Source organism: Tasmannia lanceolata, unplaced genomic scaffold (genome assembly GCF_043159265.1).
Source record: "Tasmannia lanceolata isolate RefF3 unplaced genomic scaffold, GAP_Taslan_0.1 ptg000002l, whole genome shotgun sequence".
In the NCBI taxonomy this organism is placed as follows: Eukaryota; Viridiplantae; Streptophyta; class Magnoliopsida; order Canellales; family Winteraceae; genus Tasmannia; species Tasmannia lanceolata.
Genome location: NW_027518679.1, coordinates 32,858,124 through 32,863,964, shown reverse-complemented (window position 1 = coordinate 32,863,964; position 5,841 = coordinate 32,858,124). Strand labels below are relative to the sequence as shown.

General features: G+C 40.2%; 1 non-coding gene across 1 annotated transcript; it reads right to left on the bottom strand.

Annotated features, from left to right (window-relative positions):
* Positions 1-3,746: 3,746 nt before the first annotated feature.
* On the bottom strand, positions 3,747-3,819 carry TRNAK-CUU (transfer RNA lysine (anticodon CUU)). The gene has a single exon. It is a non-coding gene; the product is annotated as a tRNA-Lys (tRNA).
* Between the last annotated feature and the right edge of the window lie 2,022 nt (positions 3,820-5,841).

Below are 5,841 nucleotides of genomic sequence, written 5' to 3'. Positions count from 1 at the left end.
AACAGATTTTTTTACCAGTAAATCTCTTGATCCATACAAAAATCATGATGAGGCAACTTTTTGAGGGATTTTTTGATAGATTTTTTTTATGGATAAGAGATTCTACAGTCCAAAAATCTACAAATATACAATTTTCAGGTTATTTCCAAGTAGAGTGATGCAACCAAACCCGTACGGGTGTAGCTCTTTGGCTTAAAGTCATGGGTATGCTCCCAGTGATGTGAGTTCGAACCCCCCTGGGCTTAGCCGATGCGCATGTTTTACCTGTGATTGCGTGCATCCGTAGGGAATAGTACCACTCAAAGAATTAGGGTACGGATACCCAGGGGCGATGCCACATGAGAGGAAAGGGGGGCAATTGCCCCCCTTAATTTTTTGGAAAAAAAATATATACCTTCATGTTTTAATATTTTTTTATCTTTACCCCTTTTTTTTAAAAATATGCCCCCTTTTCCAATCATCCCTAAGATAGAAAATAAGTTTAAAATTTTAATTTTACCATTTTTATCTCCCTTTTTTGTGCAAAATTTACTATAATTTTTGCCCCCTTGTGCAAAATTTCAGATAGAAATTTTTTCTATCTTAATTTTAAGATAGATAAAAAAATTGCTATAATTTTTGCCCCCCTTGTGCAAAATTTCTGGCATCGCCCCTGCGGATACCCTACGTCATTGAGAGAGAGAGAGAGAGAGAGAGAGAGAGAGAGAGAGAGAGAGAGGGTGAGTGAGTGATGCAACCAAGCAAACCTTACTTTGGAGGCTTAATAGAACAAGTTTTTCTAGTGATTAGAAGCTTAGAAGCGTGTTCATGTTAAAGTATAAAATATTAAATAATGCCATCTCCAACAGCTTAAGCTTTTGGAGCAATTGGTTATTTCACATGTTACCAGAACCTTGGTTCAAAACTCCTTGCTATTAAAAATTCACATGTAATGGTTTACTTTAAAAAAGAGGCCGGTCCACACGTGAGGGGTGTTGAAGTATAAAAGATTAAATAACGCAATCTCCAGCAGCTTAAGCTTTTGGAGTAATTGGTAGTTTCACAGTTCAGATGTTGATTCTGAACTTCTTGGGTTGCATTGGGTTAGGGTTGGGAAAAATTCAACCAAATATAATTTCAGGTTAGATTTGGAACCACGATCGAGCGATTCAAATAATCTATGAAGCTTCAACTTCTCCTGGTCAATGCAATTTATAAAAAGCGAACAACCACGATCGATTCCCTAGATGAATTGCAGTACTTACCCAATCACTAGAATCGAAATCACCATATGTTTACCGGGGAATTGGAATATGAACAAAATGTGATGCTGATTCCAATTCTTGATTCTGGCAATCAAAACACACCATAAGCACTTAAGCATAATAGTAACCAAGCTGAAATGGGTTTAATAAAGACATGAAGAACATGTAATTTAATCCTTTTCTGGTAGGTGAGCTGGGATTGAACCTCCAACATCGAGGTTGAATAACAAAGCCTTGATCATTGAGCTAGAGGCTTCCAGGGACTGCAATGTAGACTTGATGCTTTAGTAGGATCATCAAGTAAAACGACCCTTTTTTTGTTATTCAGTGCAATGAGCAGAGAGAATTTCGATTCACTAGAAATTCTATCTCTCATCCCCTGCATGTGTCCATAGGTTTTTGTATTTCAAAGATAATAGCCTCCATCTTCCCTAATTTTCATAAGTACATTAATCGAACTAGTTGTTGAAAATCAAGTGATGGAGATGGTGAAGATAAGAAAATGGAGTTGAGATGCTTCAAGACGCGTTGTAGACGTTGCTTTTCTTGAGACGATATTTGCCCCCACCAATTGTGTGCATAGGGTACCCGCAAATTGGCCTCCAAGATTCAATGAAGTCGAGTGAAAATTCACCTATGTTTGTTAACGTATTGCACAAACGACAACAAACCTGAATCACCTTTGGATTCACTAAGACTAGGGCTGCAACAGGGTCGGGTTGGGTCGGGTTTTTCAAAACCCTAGCCCAACCCTGGAACCCATTATCTCGGCCCTGACCCTGAGTCAGGGCCAAAAAACCTCAACCCATTGCCCGCCCTACAGGGCTCAGTTCTGGCCCTGGCCCGCTCTGATTGGCCCTGATTGGGCAGGGCCAGGCCAGGCTAGCCCTAATTGACCCTAGTGCAAATACCTGTTAAGAGTGCCAAAAATAAAGCAACCACTTATCATATAGAACAAAATGATCAATAAACAAAGAAAGGGAACAAAATACGACAACAGGAATTCAACAACATGACGGGCAACATAGACAATTAATAATAATAATCTAAAGAAACATCAATCCAAGATAATAGAAAACATTAGCAAAAGAAACATGCACAAATGGTTCAATTCTATGATAGAAAACTTAGGGTCGGGCCGGGTCAGGGTACCTGAGGTATTAACCCAGAACCCGACCCGACCTGAGTTAGGGTCCAAAAAAATGAACCCTGACCCGCCCACAGGGTTGGAAAATCCAGCCCTGACTCTATTCGGGCTCAGGGCTGACAAGGCCAAACCTGCACCCTTAATCAAGACTATGAGAACCGTGAGATACCAGTGTATGTTTTTGCAGAATAACAATACATCAGAAAGAAAGCGACAAAAAGAGTGCAAACTGAATTGGAAACAGGCTTCAAGAGAGTGAAAATGCTTTGGAAGTTCAAAGTTTGGAAGTCTTCACATGGAAATTTGTATATCTAGTCAAATTATGAGTTTATGGTCATTTCATAGACCTGCAAATGTTTTTTTTATTTAAATTACACCTTTACAGGGCAATTGATCAAATTAGACTGAAATCTTACCGTTTGATCACGATTCTATGGTCCAAATCTGTTCTAAAGTGACTATTGACTCTAGTAAAACCCTCATCCCCCGTAACTGTTATCCAACCGCTAGATCGTGACCGATTGCCAATTTGCAGCTTGGTTCGCACTTGATCGACCTTTGATCGTTGGTAGATGATTGGTCATGATCTAACAGTTCAGATTGTACCCAATCGAGCACTTAACGTTGGAACACATCCGAGTGTCATCCTACAGTGCAGAACGCAGCTGCTTGGGATCATCCACTACCCAATCGCACTTATTGATATTGATCAAGATCAAGATCAACGGCTGGGATTCAATTAGAAAAGATTGAAGCATTCATCGCGATGATGCGTATGTGCAAAGTGCACAAAAAATGACACTGACTTTTCAGCAGATTTTGTCTTCATTCACTCTAATGGATTGTATTAGGGGCGGAGCCAGGAATTTAGACTTAGGGGCCGGCCATGTCCTTGGGGGCCGGCCATCTATCATTCCTCATACAATAAGTGACTTTTGTTTAAAAAAACAATTGTATAATATTACACCCAGATGCGCCCGAAAACATGCCATTAAAGTGGTGTAAAAACACTCGGGTCTCGTACTTCAACGATTTACATGTTTTGGTTTCCAAAGCCCGCAAAATAAGTGGAATAGAATAAATAGTGGTGAGCGACTGTATCATTCCAAAAAAATCAGCATAAATCTACTCAAGAAGCATGGAAATGGTAGAAACAAGCTGCCCATTTTTTTAATTCACCACGATTAAAAATAGTACAGAAAATACCTGAAGGGCTAAAGAAAGAGTGCAGTACACATTGATCATTTAATTGGGAAAACGTACAAAGCACGATAAAAAAGAAGTACAAAAAGCACGATAAAAAAGAAGTACAAAAAGCACCATAAAAAGATACAAAAGGGTTGAGAGTTGAATTCCGCCCACCGTGGGGCTCGAGCCCACGACCGCAAGGTTAAGAGCCTTGCGCTCTACCAACTGAGCTAGACGGGCCTTTTTGCTGTGAATTCTACAAAGTTTTATAATTACTAAATTTTAAAAGACAGAAATACGCCTTCAAATAACTTGGCCTTCGATAAAAATATAACTTACATGAAAATGGAAACAGGACCTTATGGAGTGCAACGATAAAATTTCCTCATGGACGAAGTTGACCTCATCCCTGTGTTTCCTGTTTCCCTCTACATACGTCCCTCTGCTCTAGTTCTCGTCTCCCAAAATCCGTATAAAATTTCCTCATGGACGAAGTCGACCCCAATCCCTGTGTTTCCTATTTCCCTCTACATACGTCTCCCTGCTCTAGTTCTCGTCTCCCAGAATCCGAATAAAATTTCCTTATGGACGAAGTTGACCCCATCCCTGTGTTTCCTGTTTCCCTCTACATACATCTCTCTGCTCTAGTTCTCGTCTCTCTAAACCTAAATAAAATTTCCTCATGGACGAAGTTGACCTCATCCATGTGTTTCATGTTTCCCTCTACATAAGTCTCTCTGCTCTAGTTCTCGTCTCCCAAAAAGCTGGACATCCTCTCTCTCTCTCTCTCTCTCTCCCTCTCTCCCCTCTCCCTCTCCCCTTTCAGGTTTGACTTTACTGCTCAGCATCGCCACCTTCTTAAATTGATCAGTCGAATGCAATCACTTGTAAGTAGGGGTGGCCAACCGGTTCGGTTCTCGGTTCTCGGTTCATTTTTTTTCGGTTCTCGGTTCTCGGTTCCATGAACCGTAAGAACCGAACCGAACCGTAGTACACAGTAGGACCGAACCAAACCGGACCGAAAATAATCGGTTCGGTCCGGTTCGGTTCTTCGGTTCTAATGGCTAATTATTAATTATTAATTATAATTTATAAAAACTTTTAATTAAAGTTATAATATAAGTTACTTTCTTATTATAAGAATAGTATTAACTATTACTTATTAATATTATAAGTAGTTTATATTATTAAGTATATATATAATAGAATATAAAAATATTATATATATATATATTCAAAGTTCGGTTCTTCTGTTCCGGAACCGAACCGAGAACATTAGACCCGGAACCGAACCGAAATTTTTCGGTTCTTCATCAGTGGAACCGAACCGGACCAAAAATATTTTTTTACAGTTCGGTTCCGGTTCGGTTCTTCGGTTCCGGTTCGGTTCTTCGGTTCTGGTTCGGTTCTGACCACCCCTACTTGTAAGCCATTCTTTTTCGAAACCCTACTCCTATCGAATTTTCTAATTTCCATCCCTTTATTTTCTTAAAAATCTCGAATCATTGCAGCAGATTCGAGATTTTTAGAAAAATCTCTAATCGTTGCGGGGGAAGACTCGAATGTTAGATACTTAACCAATATGCCAGAAGCTCCAAAGCTAATGGAACATGTTTGGATAGGTCCTTTAACCTGTCTCATATCAGGTTGGGTCCCACATAGTCCAATATATAGGCAAGCCCCCACTTAGGGCTAACATTCCACCACCCTTTCGCATATGTCATCCTTGGTGGCCCACTTTGTGATGGATTTCACTCTTGCCTCTTTCCAAGTAGCCATTTCCACAGCTCGTCCCTTCTGTGACCTGAACACGTGGCATTGTGACTACTCTGATACCAAATGACAGGTACCTAACAAATATTCCAAATGCTCTAGAGTTGGTGGAACACGAGGCTAGGCCCTTTAAACCTAATCCAGACTCGCTGGGTCCCACCTATTCCCATACCTAGGCAAGCACCCATTCAAGACAAGACCGTAACAATGAATTCGTTGAAACAAGTAACTTAAATTTCCTTGGAAAGTTTTGTTAGAGTATATGCCTTGAAAAGCCAGTAGAATGACATTTAGTAATAAATAAAGGTTAAGTTCATGACATAAATGCGTAATTATATTAAAGAATATATGTGATGTTGTGGACCCCGATCCGAGAGAGATGTGAGGGATGAGCCCCCAACGGCCTCTGGATCATCCACATGAAGGGAGGGTTCTACCAAGGAACTCTCAAAACGGGTGTCACCCTTATAGCATAGCACGAGTGGCGAT